The following is a 15,030-nucleotide window of genomic DNA, read 5'->3' as shown; positions in this document are numbered from 1 at the left end:
CTTGATATCACTCCCAACAACCCATGAGAGATTCACAGAAAGTACCCCATTTTAGGGTTGAGGAAACTGAGGCTCAGAAAGGGAAAGAATGTGCTCAAAGTCACAGAAGCCATGTGACACAATGGGACCTAATCTCAGGACCCAGGTCTACCACTATGAAGGTTTATGGGACTCCTTTGGTGTTTTCAAGACTTCCATTCTCTGAGAGCCCTCCCCTGGGGACTCATGGAGGTGCCCAGCGAACACTGCCCTGGCTAGTGCTTCATGCACCTGCAGTCTCACCCCTTCTTCCTTGTTGGCTTTAGAGCCCTGGAGGACTACACTTGTATCTCACATGTCTGTGCAGTGTGGGCTGGGTGAGCTAAGGACTGCATAGAAGACCAGATGGGTAGATTACTGAGATGACTAACCAATAAACTAATTAATGGATAATGAAAAAATAAAGGAATGATCTGGCAACAAATGAATGAATAAAATAGCCCGTGGCAGAAGAAGGAACGAATGGCTCCTCATTTTACAGAGGGACAAGGCAGAAAAGTGTCTGCCCAGGGAAGGGCTAGGGCCAGCCTGGCTTCAGACCCAGTCCCCACCTCACCCACACATCTGCTTCCTCCTTTCCATGTGGGACCAGCTTGCCTCCGTCCCCAAGCCTGCAGATAGCCTATTCCTTAGTCCCTGGGACAAGTTCATGTCTCCATGGAGCACTGGCTGTTATTCCATGACACCATCACCAGCACCACCACCCACTAGCAATTCCTGCCATCCCGGAGCCCATGCAGCCTGGGAATGGGAAGAGAGGCTCATTGTCCCTCTGAGTGTCACAGAGGAAGGGAGGCAGGAGATCAAGGTCCGGTTCTGAGACTCAAATCACTGACTTCCAGCCAGCGGCTTCCCCTCTCTGGGCCCAGGTGACCTCCTGACATCTAAGCCTTTTCAGCTCTGACATTCTTTGGGTGGGGTGGGCCTCTGGATTTTTACACAGTCACTGGATTCAGCAGAAGAATTAGCCCAAAACCTAGAAGACTCCTTCCCACAAGCACCAAAGTCCACCTGGGGAAAGACCAGACGAGGAGCCTGCAGGCCTGAGTTTAAGCCTCCTCTGCCACTGTTCAACCTCTCTGAGTCTTGTTTTCCTTATAATGAGGTTCATAATCCCCACTAGGACAATTTAACCCCAACTGAGTTTCTGGGAGAACCTGATGTGATAACCACCACACCATACTGTGCAAACTGTAAAGTTCAATTCTCTCAGGGAGGATTATTATGGCAGGGGGTAGGAGGGCGTGAAAGGATCATGCTGTCCCATTCTAGTCCAGTTCTGTTCAAAACGGATCTTCCAGGGGTCCAGGCCCCCCATGGAGAACAGTGGAGGGAGCCTAGCAGTGGAAGCCTTAACACCCAGGTCCCGGGTTCAGTCTCCTTCTACCTGGTAGCGTGACTTCGGGCAAGTCACTTCCTCTCTCTGGACCTCAGTTCCTCCATCTAAAAATCACCTGACTTGGTACCCTCTGGCCAAGGCATGCCAAGTTCCACAGCCCTGAACCCCTAACCCCAGCTTTCAACCCCCAACTCTGTCTTCTGGGAGCTCACTCTGTCTAGTGAATCCAGCACACAAACCAGGAGTGAGACTAGAAGGGTCTCCCCTCCAAGAAATGCTGGAGTAGGGGACAGATGAGACGCCAGGCCCAACACTGCCCCCAGTGCCTTGGACAGCGCCAGTCATTCACCCCAGACCTTGTGGGCCTGGCCTTCAGATCCCCCTCGGCAGCCTGCGGAGCCAGCAGGCCCTGACCTGTCCAGCAAGATACTTCAGGAACTTAACCGAAGTCCAAAGTGCTTCTACCTCCAGGGCGTAGGGCAGGAGTGGCAGAAAGGAATAAGAGCATACCACAGGAGTGAGGCTCACACCGAGGGGGACTAGCAAACCAGATTACCTTTCCTGCCCCTCCCCTCAGACAGGACCCACTGGGCTGCAGACCTGCACCCAACCAAAAGTTCATCATAGGGTGGGGTTAGGGAGGCATTACCACCAGCTGCCACCTCTGGGGGCAGGAGGACCACCAGGTTGGGGAGGGGGCTCTCCAACTGCAAAGGGCCAAGCTCACTTGCCTCAGGGTCCAAGGGTCACCCCAGGGCCTAGGCAGGATTCCAGCCTACATGGGGGGTCCTGGCCACCCATGAAGGAGACAGGCCCATTGCCACACACACAGCTCCCAAAGGTTCCACACTGCTCGAGGACAGGGTGGTGGGACAGCAGGATTATTTCCTCATGCTAGGGGTCTTTGCTGGAAATCCTGGGCCCACTCTGAGCCCCTCTTGCCGGTCCTCTCCCCCAGATCTGAGGATCTAGCTCCTTACAATGCCATGTTTATAGAGCCCCTTCCAAAAAATGTTTCCCAGTTCCCCCAAAACTCCCATCCCCAACCCTCCACATCTGCCCCCCCTTCGGCCCCCCATCCCGCGCAGCTCTGAGGAAACCGGCAGTTAACTTTTCCCAAAAATCCTGCAAAGGCAGCTGGCTGGGGGAGAAATGGGCCTCGAGATCCTTTCGCGGCATTTCACCGCCTTCCAAAAAAAAAGAAAGAAAGAAAGAGAAGCAAAGCAAAGCAAACTTTCGGAGTTAACTTTAAATTCCCAGCCCTCCCCCCGCCCAAATCGCCCGGCAGCTTCCCTTTTTTTTTTTCTTTAAAGTGCAATTGCATTGTGTCTCACCTCCCCGAAAGGCTCGCGGCTCTCTCCAAAGAAAAGGAAAAAAGCCAACCCTTCGGGTGCCCCCTCTGCTTCCAGCCGCCTCTCCCACATTCTCAGACAGTTTTATTAAAATTTTCAGACAAAAGAAAAACAAAAATGGCAGCCTGGCTTATTTTTAAAACAGGACAGGGACGCCATATTCTGCAGATCTGCAAAAAAAGGGAGAAATCCGGCACTGGCCGCTCCACCGGGCCGGCTGCAAAGTGCGCGAACCGCGCCGTTTGCAATCCGTTTATTTGCATTAAGCCCCATGAATCATTGTTTACCGGAGAATTGCAGCAGGGTTTGAATAGCCCGGCTTAAGAAAACACACACACACACACACGCGCGCGCGCACACACACACACGCACACACACTCGGAGACCAGCCCCAGACACGCCGCGGGAGACACTTCCTACCCCGCGCGCCCCGCCGCCGCCGCCGCCGCTCCGGGCCGGGCCCGAGGCGCAGGCGGCCCGGGCCCGGAGCGCCTCGGCCCGCGCTGACAGCGCCCGCGCCCCTGGCCCGGCCCCCGCCCGCAACCCCGGCGTGCCCTCTCTGCGGGCAGGCGCCCGCCGCCGCCAGCCCGCTCCCCAGCGCCCCGGGCCCGCACGCCGACCTGGGCAGGCCTCGGCGGCGCTCGACGCGGCCGCAGCCCCGGGTGCGCCCGGCGGCCCGAGTGCAGGGCCGGGCTGGGGCCCGGCTCAGGCCCGGCTCGGGCCCGGCCCGGCTCCGGCTCCGGCTCGCTGCGGAGCCGCGCGCAAACCTTCCGGGTCGCCTGCTGTTCACTTCTGTTCTGCAAGCGCCGAGGCGGCGGCGGCGGCGGCGGCGGCGGCGTGGAGGCTGGGTCTGCAGGCGCCGCGCGGCCCCCGTGCGCCTGGCGAGCCCCCGCGCCAGGCGCCCGGCTCCGCCGCGTCAGCCCCCGCCTCCGGCTGCGCAGCCCGTCCGGCCCCGGGGCCTCCCGCGGGTGCGGGCAGCGCCGGGCGCTGGCGACTGCGCGCGAGGGAGGGGGCCGGGCGGGGGGCGGGGCGGGCCGCGCGCTGGGGTCCCACGCTCGGGCCCTGGGCCTCGTCTCGCGCTCACCGCCGCCGCCGCCGCCGCCGCCGCCGCCGCCTGGCAAAGTTGCGCTGCGCCCCCCCGCTCGCTCCGCGCCGGAGGCAGAGCCACAAAGGAACTCCTCGCCCCCACTCCGCCCCCCTGAGCCGCGCGGGGAGGGCACCGGCGCCCGGCCCTAGGACAGCCCCTTCCCCAGCGCGGGGGCTCCCGGGGCCCCGGCGGCCGCGGCCATTGTCCCGCCCAGGCCCGGCAGCTGCCTCGCCACCCCACTCCCGGGTGATGGCGGGCTGGGTACATGGGCCTGGCGGGCCACGGCCCTGACCAGGCCGAGCCCGTGCGGTGCCAGGCTGCCCCCGGGGGTCTCCCTCGAAGACGGCCGCCTGGAGGGGACCCCCAGAATGGACCCTCACCCCTGATAACAAACGACCGTGCTCAAAATCCAGGCCGATTTTTTTTAAGACGAGGACACAGGGGTGGGGAGTAGAAGTTTGCACAGGCCCAGCCACCCCTCCCTCGCCCTAGGCCGAATCCCCAACGGATGGGGCGGCCTGAAGCTGGCAGCGGCTCTTCTCGTAGAGTCTATCAGAGGTGGCACCGGCTGTCCCCCGGCTCCAGACCTCAGAGCCATCTGTATGACTCCTCCTCCCGCCTCACCCTCCCCAGCCAATCAGTCACCAAGTCCTCCTGATTCGGCCTCCCGAGCTGTGTCAGCTTCCAAACTTCACTTCTACCTGAAGAGGCAGCCGGTTCCCGGATCCCTTCACTGGCTTAGATTTCTATGACATCCACCACCACCCGACCGCTGGGCCAGGATGGATGAGGGCTGGCCCTGCCCTCAGGGAGCGCACAGTCCCCAGGCAAGGGCACACAGATAAACAATCATCTGCTGGTGTTTGTCCTCCAGGAAGCATTTCCAAATTCAGTAAATATTCATAGAGGACCTACTAAACATCAGACACTGTGCTGGTTGGCTGGGAGCATAGCAATTAAAAAACTGGATGATGCCCCTGCCCTCACCAAGATTCTATTCTAGCACAGGATGGCAAACACTGTGGGCAACTGGAAGACAGGGCCCATAGGGGCTGCGTGTTCTCAAGCCCCAAGCACAGTGCCTGGCACAGAGCAGAGGCACAAGAAACCTGTGTGGCGTGAATTAGTTGGAATGTTAAAGCATGGCGGGAGGCCACTTTTTTTCCCAGAGAGGTGGAGAGGGCTTCGGAAATTGGCTCTGGGGTGAGCGAGGTGGGGAAGAAAGGAAGGCCTTCCAGTTTCCAGAAATGATGATAATCAAAGGACCAACCCATTGTTGAGAAATTCAATGAGATAATAAATTAATAAACGGGGAAAGAAGAGACAAATTGCCTGTGCAGAAGAATTCCAAATAATTTATGTAGACACTCAGGGAGGGGGAGCATCACTCCCTACTCCTTAGGAGTAGGCTGCAGATAGTGACGTCCTTCCCAAGTGCACAGTATGGAAAGGGAGGGGAAAGGAGTAACTTTACGGAGAGAGACTTGATGACTGCTACTCAGACAAGTGATCAAGGCCAAGATCAACAGCCACAAATCATGCTGATATGTGCTTGATACCGTGATGAAAATGACACTTTACCTTTGTGGTCTTCCTCCCAATAACCCATAACCCCAGCCTTGTGAGAAAAACAGACTCCAATAGTGGGCTATCCAACAAAATTGCTGGCTGACCAGTACCCCTCAAAACTATCAAGGTCATCCAAATCAAGGAAAAGTCCGAGAAACCGTCACAGCCAGAGGAGCCTAACGACACGGCCAGGCGCAGTGGCTCACGCATGTAATTCCAGCACTTTGGGAGGCCAAGGCGGGCAGATCACCCAGTCAGAGTTTGAGACCAGCCTGACCAACATGGTGAAACCCCATCTCTACTAAAAATACAATAAAACTAGCCGGGCGAGGTGGCGGGCGTCTGTAGTCCCAGCTACTCGGGAGGCTGAGGCAGGAGAATGGCGTAAACTCGGGAGGCGGAGCTTGCAGTGAGCCGAGATCCGGCCACTGCACTCCAGCCCGGGCCACAGAGCGAGACTCCGTCTCAAAAAAAAAAAAACACAAAAAACAAAAATTAGCGGGCATGGTGGCGCGTGCCTATAGTCCCAGCTACTCAGGAGGCTGAGGCAGAAGAATCGCTTGAACTCCAGAGGCGGAAGTTGCAGTGAACTGAGATGGCGCCACTGCACTCCAGCCTGGGCAACAAGAGCGAAACTCTGCCCCCCCCTCAAAAAAAAAAGACAAAAGACAGACAACTACTAAATGTAAAAGACATTAGGTAAAAACAATCTAAATAAACTATGGAATTTAGTTATTAATAACAATAATGTATCAAGGAAAGTATATACCAAGAATTGTAACAAATTATAACACATAGTAACATAAGGTATTACTCATAGGAAAATTAGAGGAGGTATATGGGAACTCTCTGTAATATCGTCTCAATTTTTCTATAAATCTAAAAGTGTTCTAAAAAATAAAGTCTACTATAAATTTTAAAATTAATACCTTTAATTAATTAAGGCTTTAATTAATTTTAAAAGGTATTAATCATGGCATTGCTGAGCGGTTCAATGAAATAGCACCTAACACATTCTAAAGTTATGTTATCATCAATATCATCATTATCATCATCATTCTAGGCACTTAGAACAACAGCACATGCAAAGGCACAGAAATTTAGAATGGAGAGGCATGTGGGAGACAGGATCCTGAAGGCCTTGAGTGCTGAGCTGGAGCCTTTGGAAGGAATTTATGGGGGAAGGGTACACGCTGGCCCACCTTTGTCCCACCAGTCTCCTCCCTAACCACCTGGAAAGCTGTGCTCCAGCCAGCCAAAGTGAGCTGCCATCTAAGGCCTTGCTATCTCACTTCTGAGGACTTTGCCAATGCTGTTCCCTCTGCCTGGAACACCCTCCCTTGCCCTTTCGCCTCACCTTTTCTGACCACCTTCAATTTATCCTTCAGGTCTTAGTTTGGACATTTTTTTAAAAGCCTTCCAGAACCTTCCAAGATGCTATGAATATGATTTGGATGGAGGCAGTTGGGGTGAGGTGCAGGAAGCTAGGGATGGAGAAACTGAGCTCAGCTCTTTGCCACTGGCACCCATCCCCCTTTCCCCCCAAATCTAGCCACACTAGATGCTGCCCTGTCTTTGAACACACCATCCACCTTCATGATGCCTGTCCTCTGCTCATGCTGTTCCCTCTGTCTGGTATTCTTAGTCCTTTTCTCCTCATCTCTTATCTCTATAGTGAACACCTGCATGTCAAGTCTTAGCTCACGCATCACCTCCTGTGTGAAGCCATTCTAGATCCTTCACATGGAAAGGGCACTTTCCTCTGGTTCCCAAGGTGCCCATGGTCCTCCAGCCACACTGCTGGCAACACACTCATCATGCTGCATCGGAATAAATGTTTGCTGAATGGATGGACAGCAAGCCCACTGTCATCCTCTCCAATTCTGCAAAACTTTACTCTCCTCTAGGAGGCCTTCCCTGGCAGCTGCAGCCCATTAGCCCCTCTCCCTTTCTTTTTTTAGCAGTTAGCCCCTAATTGTATTCTAACTATTGTGTGTGTAAGAATTAATCTCTTCGATTAAATTCTTTAAGGAAGGAACCATGTCTCACGTTTTCTGTTTTTTCACTCATTCAAGTATTTACAAAGCGCCTACTCCGATGTTTCAGTTAGGGTCCCAGGCTCTGGAGAGGCAGCAGTGAAGAAGACCCCAGCTCTGCACAAATAGAGCACTGTCTCAACCAGACTATGCTGCAGTAACAAAGAATTCCAAAATCCCAGTGACATAGCACCAGAGTCATTTATTGCCCACTTGTGCCACATGCCCATCATGGTTCCTCTGCTTTAGGTTCCTCTCCTTCAGAGACCTAGGCTGAGGAGTCCCTTCCATTTTGGAGCTGCACCCACTGGAACTTGTGACCTTCTCAGTTACCATGGCAGGAAGAAAGAGAATGGATGGTGTTTCTGGTTGTTGTTGTTGTTGTTTTGAGATGGAGTTTCACTCTTGTTGCCCAGGCTAGAGCACAATGATGTGATCTCGGCTCACCACATCCTCCGCCTCCCGGGTTCAAGTGATTCTCCTGCCTCAGCCTCCCAAGTAGCTGGGAATTACAGGCGCATGCCACCACGCCCAGCTAAGTTTGTATTTTTAGTAGAGACGTGTTTCTCCATGTTGGTCAGGCTGGTCTCAAACTCCTGACCTCAGGTGATCTGCCCGCCTCAGCCTCCCAAAGTGCTGGGATTACAGGCATGAGCCACGATGCCCAGCCAAGAATGGATGTTTTTTTTTCAGGCATGGATTTTTCACTGCTTCTGCCCGGAGGTGACACATACACCCCTTCTCACCATCCATTGGCCAAGACTAGTCACATGGTCCTGCCTGCTGCAAGGGAGGCTGGGAAATACAGTGCTCCTCTGGAAAGAGAATAGACTGGATGTGGGTGAGCTCTTCCACTGTCTGTCCCAGGAGAAAGAATTTAGCAAATAATTACTGAAGTAATGCTTTAATTAGGTCTCATAAGTGCTACAAAGGAGAGGCTGGAAGTGTCTGGAGAGCATCTGAGAGAAGATCAGGGAGGGATTCCCAGAGTAAGGGACATTTAAGCTGGCACCAGGGAAGAGTGTTTCCAACAGAGAGAACAGTATGTGAAGGTTCTGGGGCAGGAAGGAGTCTGACACATTAAAGGGCCAGAAAAGAGAAGGGAGCTGTGAAGTGACACTGAGGGCTGGATGTCCCAGGCAGGCCCAGATAGGTAAGGGTTTAAGATTTTAGCCAAAGGGTAAAGGAAGTCCCGGGGAGGAGTTAAGCAGAGATGTGATATGGGCAGAGTTTTCTCCAAAAGGCTTGTGTGGTTGCTGAGGAGAGAATGGACTGGAATGGGGCAGAGTAGGGAAGCAGTGGGGGTGCTGGGGGCAGTGAGGAGACTTTCAGAGTCCTCTAGGTGAAAGGTGGCAATGGCTTGGACCTTGGCATTGGCAGAGGTGGAGAGAAGTGGACAAACATGGGATTTATTAAGGAATCAGCCCTACTAGGACTCGGTGACTGATAGATGTGGGGAGTAAGAAAGCAGGAGGTGTCCAGGTGACTCACGGGTTTTGTAGCCCTCATAGTGCCCAGCACAAGGCTGGCTCCATTATATTGTATCCCCAGCATGTTCACCGTGGGACCTTGACCTTGGACTCATCTGGGACATCCAGCCCTCAGTGTCATTTTGCAATCCCACCTCATTCCACTCCAGATTCCCTGTTCTTTCTGTCCCTTCAGTGTGGCAAGCTCCTTCTTACCATATAGCCTTTACTATATGGAGTCATTCTGTCTTTTGGAAATACTTCTCTCAGCTCCTCCCTGATGTCGGCTTAAATGTCCCTCTCTGTCATCAAGCTAGCTAACCACCTCCTCGTTCTGCAGGAGGAGGGGTGTACCTCCCATCAGAACTAAAAACGCTCTCAAGCATCAACACATGCACTTTCTTCTTCTTCTTCTTCTTCTTCTTCTTCTTTTTTTTTTTTTCTTCAACTTTTAAATTCCAGGGTACATGTGCAGGATGTGCAGATTTGTTACATAGGTAAATGTGTGCCATGGTGGTTTGCTGCACAGATCAACTCATCACCTAGGTATTAAGCCCAGCATCCATTAGCAATTCTTCCTGATGCTCTTCCTCCCCCTGCTCCCCAAATAGGCCCCAGTATGTCTTGATCCCTTGCTATGTGTTCATGTATTCTCATTGTTCAGCTCCCACTTATAAGTGAGAACATTCAGTGTTTGGTTTTCTGTTCCTGCATTAGTTTGCTGAGGATAAAGGCTTCCAGCTCCATCCATGTCCATACAAAAGACATGGTCTCGCTCCTTTTTATGGCTTCATAGTATTCCATGGTGTATATGTAGCACATTTTCATTATCCCGTCTATCATTAATGGGCATTTGGGTTGGTTCCATGTCTTTGCTACTGAACATATGCACTTTCTACTTGGACCCCCTACAGTACTCCTGAGAGGGAGGCTGGTAGGAACATTATCCCCATTTCACAGTGGGAAAAACTGAGGCCAGAGAAGGGAAGTGGTTAGCTACATCTTGGGGCCAGGCCTTTAGCTGAGGTCCTCTAACTCCTAGTTCAGAGTTTCTTTTACTGCAGTGCCTGGTACATAGTGGGTGCTGTATGGCATTTGCCAAGAGAATAAATGAATGAATGAATGAGCACATGACTGTCTGCCCATTCACTTCCTTACCTTTGCTCATTTTGTTTCCCTCAAAGAGGCTGTAGATTGAGCTAGCAGATTAGGTTTAAGAGTCCCAGAGAGCTGTTTGAACCCTAACTTTGTCATTTAAAGACAGTGACTTTAGGCAAGTTTCTTCCTCTCTGTGCCAATTAAGGATGCAAATACCTACTTTACAGAGCAGGTATTAAAAGAGAATGTGTGGGTTAGGCCAGAGTAATGTTGGCTGCCTGTTCTTCAGGGACCTGTTCCCACCTTGCCTCCCTTGGAAAATCTTCCCTGAGAACACCAGCCTTCTCTTACCCACACCCAATAAGAACCTCTCCAGCCCTTCTTATCTGTACCTCCCAGGTTATGACCCAGATGAAAAGTCATTTAAACCGCAAACTAGATGCTCTGCCTTCCCAGGACAGTGGCATAATTCACATCGGTGTGAAACTCAATCTCTCTGTACTCTCTTTTGCACTTTCTTGGGGGAGTGGGGCAGGAAGGGGAAAACTTCTACCACTTTCTCTGGGAAGACTCTGAGTATCATTTGGCCCTCTGTTAAGCAGAGATATGAATGGAGCTTTGGGTAAACCAAAGCTGTCCATGAGCTGAGGAGGAGATGGAGATCTAACTTGCTGTACATGATAAGCTGATGGGCATAATGGCCTATAAGTCTGTACATGGCATGGTTGCTGCCAACCCTTTCATCCCCAACCAGAACTGTTCCCCGTTGGCCTCGGTGCTACAGCCACATAAGCCCCCTGGAGTTCACAGAAGGCATGCTGATTCCTCTTGCTACAGGGCCTTTGCACAGGCACTCCTCTCAGATGTGCCCCCTCACCATTTCTGCCCCGTCACCTAGTAAGCTCCTCCTCACCCAACACATTGTGGCTCACAGCCACATTCTGAGGGTGACCTTCTGCCACCTTCAGGATACTCTCGTAGCTCCATGGACCTACCTTTCCTTTTTTGCAGACTTAACTCAGCTGCAATTATTCATTCTGATTTCTAATTGTTTGCTTTGACATCACATTGTAAGCGCAATACATATTTCTTCCTTCATGCAATAAAAAGTGATGGAGATCGAATTTTTGAAGGTGAAGGGTCTCAGAAAATGAACAGGTTGAAATATTTGAGCATTATCTTGAAGTGTGGGGGTGATCCATAAAATGGGAGAGCCTGAGAAGAGCAGTGGCCGGCACTGGTGGCTGAAGGACCCTGAAGAGCAGCACTAGCCATTATTCAACTTGCTCCCCTTTACTTTGCTATGATACAACCCCTGTCTCCTTCAACCTCAGTAAAATAACCCGCATACTGAACATGAAGTTGGCACAGGGTTGCCTGGCTTGGCACTGGGCAGAGAGGAAAGGTGAACAGAGGAGAGACAAAAGGTGTGCTGGGAGGAGAAAATTGGGGCTGGAAATAAGCACAACTTTGCAAGTCACTGGAATTTGAGGAAATCTTGGGGCCATCACTGGATTTCTTCAAGATGTGAGATAGGAAATTCCAGTCCATTTTTATCTAAATCTCAAAGGACTAGTAATCTGGGCTCTCAGCAGGAAGAATGCTGTGACTGATTAGCAATGTCTGTCATGGGCAGTGACAACTGGTTACATAGATCTGCAGTTGTGATCTTAGCCAGAGGGTGAACACTATGTCTTAGTCATCTTTCACCATCAGTCACCATCAGCAGTGAGCTGGGGGTTATGGGATAGAGGGAGATGGCAGTGGGATGGGCAGCAGGGCAGAGCCTTGACCAGGCAGGACAGGACATGGGGCACCAGATCCTGACAATGTTAAATCCTGGAGTGAGCTTGGGCAAGCCGTGTTGCATCTCTGGGCTTCAATTTCTTCAGCTTTGAAATGGGCCAATAGTACCTGTGGCAAGTTATAAGGCAAGAGCATTAGTGCTTTGAGGTCAGACACACAGGCTCAAATCTTGGTTCCCACTAGCTTTAGGACCTAGGAAGATCTCAGTCTTCTCATTTATAAAATGGGGGTAATGATTCTTACTTCACAGGTCAGCAAGGCACCTTGCTGGGCTTTGAGGGGCTTGACCTCACCCAGAGAAGGGAGAGTGCCCAGCACAGTACCCAAAAGACAACCAGTGCTCAATGACTGCTCACTCCCTTTTTCCTACCGAGTCTAAGGAGTTCACGGGTGTGGAAGGGCTCTATCATCCATAAATTGTCTTCGGAAAGGGAGGCTGATGACAGCAACTACTTACAGCCTTTCCCCCAGCTGGCCTGACAATCCTCCCATGCTGGACCCTCGAAGCACATCTGGACCCTCGCAGCACATCTGGACCCAGCTCCCTTTCATGACTGGCCCCGAGGCTGCTGAGGAAAAGGGCAGAAGTGCCATAATGAGAGGGCTGACAATAACCTTCCCTCATAATTACCATTTGCAGTAATTAAATAATAATAGCCTCTTGTTGGCCCTGAGAATTCAAAGCAGCCCACATCATAACATCTGGTTCAGCCTTTTGCCAGGAATTGAATGCCCATAGGGACAAGATGGGGAAATTGAGGCAGAGGGGGATAAGGGTAGCCATTCTTAAGTCACACAGAAATCAGAATGCCAGCGTTAGGGCAAGGTCCTTAAAGAAACAACTCCAAGTGGCAGATAGCCGCAGCCCTGCATTTTGGGTGCCGGCTCAAACCACTCACATGCTGTGTGGCTTGGGTGGTTCACTCCCTTCTTTGTGCCTCAGTTGCTCCATATGTAAAATGAGATAGAGTCAATATTTGACCTGCCCTGAGCGTATTGTTCTAGGCTTTATTTTGTTCATACATAATAATGGGAAATTATTTTTGCACGCATTGGATTGCTAGAAATAGAAATCCACCATAGACCAGCAAATAAACAGAAAAAAATGGGTTTACCAGTCTACTAATTCTAGAAAGGGTTGAACAGTCAGAGGTCCTGAGACCTCTGCTTTTTGTGTGTGAAAAAAGTAGAGGGCTCAGGAACAATTAAACCAGAGACCAGGACATCTCAAGGCCTCCTTCCTCTCTGCACCTCTTGAACATCAGCTTTATTCTTTCTCCACCTTTCTTCAGAGGGTGAGGAACATGGAGCACCAGCAGTTACTCCAACCTGCAGTTCAGAGTGTCAGCCACCTACAGGCACCTACCCTCATTGGTCTGGCTTGAGCCAGGCAGCCACCCTTGAACCAATAACTATATCCAGTAAGGCAGGGTCTATAATGGCCTATAGCAACTTCAGGGATGGAGTAAGAGAAGGAGGGGCCAGTCACAGAGTTAGTAGGAGCCACTAGGCAGGCAACATAACAGTCATCTACTAAAACAAAATTCCTGCACGTGACCTGCAAAACAGTGAAGGGAAAGTTGCTATAAAATCAAAGCAATGGCATAAATCACCAGAACAGAGAAATACCAGAGGCTCCCCTTGCAGGGGAAGGGGAGAGCCGTACCGTCTCAGGTGGGCTTGACTTCAGACCCCAGCCCTCTGAGCTGGGGAACCAGTCCAATGTGAGCATCCCCTTTCATCACTGTACCAACCTGGAAAAAAGCAATTCCCGGGCTTTTCCATGGCCTGAGTGAACATTGATTGGTGCTGCCTGCCAGGCCCCTTCTTTGGGGGTGTTTCTGGTGGGGACCAGCGGATCACATAACACAAGCCAGGCCAATTAGAATCCTTCTCCTGGTCTTTCCTTGAGAGACACCCAAGGCCACGACCCCATCCCAGAGAAGAGACATCCCATGACGAGAAGGTAGCATTCCCCCGCCTGATCTCAGCCACCCCGGAGTTGGGCCTAACTGCAAGCCCTTCCCTTGGTTTGGCTATATTGAGTCAATCAAATCCCCCTTTGAGTAGGTGTATTTACTTCCTGGGACTATTATAATAAACTACCACAAACTCAGTGGCTTAAGGCAACAGGAATTTATTCTCTGGAGGCCAAAGTCCAAATAGAAGACGTCAGCAGGACCATGCTCCCTCTTCCTAAGGCTCTAGGGTAGAATCCTGTCTTGTCGCTTCCAGTTTCTGGTGGGTGCATAACTCTGATCTTTGCCTTTGTCTTCCCACGGCTGTCTCTCTCTCTCTCTCTCTTTCTCTCTCTCTCTGTCTCTCTTTTTGAGATGGGATCTTGTTCTATCACCCAGTCTGGAGCGATCATGCTCACTGCAGCCTTGATCTCTTGGGCTCAAGTGAGTCTCCTACCTCAGCCTCCTGAATAGCTAGGACTACAGGCACATGCCACCATACCCAGCTAATTTTTAAAAATTTTTTGTAGAGACAGAATCTCGCTATGTTGCCCAGGCTGGTCTCAAACTCCTGGCCTCAAGTGATCTTCCTGTTTGGGCCTCCCAAAACACTGAGATTACAGGCACGAGCCACCGCATCTGGCTTCCTTCCATCTCTCATAGGGACACTTGCTGTTGGATTTTTGTTCACAGTCGTATGCCTACCCAGGTAGTAATCCAGAATGATCTTCCGATCTCATCTCATGATCCTTAATTATATATGCAAAATCCTTTTACCAAATAAGGTCACATTTACAAGTTCTGGGAGGTAGGACATGGGCATATCTCTTTTTTGGGGGGCAGGGGGCACCATTTAACCCACTATAGCAAGCCTATGTCATTTGTAACCAAAAAAAAAAAATCCCTCGTATATGCCTCAGGATTAGGCATGGATTAGTCCTCCTCACTGTGTTCTGGTCCTGAACTCTGAAGCAACATGTTAATAACTAACTCCAATCCTTTCTGAGAATGCAATCCATCTCTGAGCCCCAGGTTTTGTTTTCCACCTGTAAAAATGGGGCAAATACATCTGAATGGTGGTTGAGTGTGTTAAATGAAGAGTCATTGGTCAGACCCAGCCTCACACTTTAAACATCAGAGCTTTTTCCCTGCCTTGACGGTGGACCTGAGCACTCAGGCCACTGTGAAGGAGCAGCCCTGCTTACAAATGAGCCACCTGACACCTGGTTCATTCATCAAATTCCCAGGAGTCCTGGCAGCCTGAGTTCACCCAGACT

This window comes from Papio anubis, chromosome 1, assembly GCF_008728515.1.
Source record: "Papio anubis isolate 15944 chromosome 1, Panubis1.0, whole genome shotgun sequence".
NCBI classification, from domain to species: Eukaryota; Metazoa; Chordata; class Mammalia; order Primates; family Cercopithecidae; genus Papio; species Papio anubis.
The sequence above is the reverse complement of the archived record's forward strand: the minus strand, read 5'-3'. Positions refer to the sequence as shown.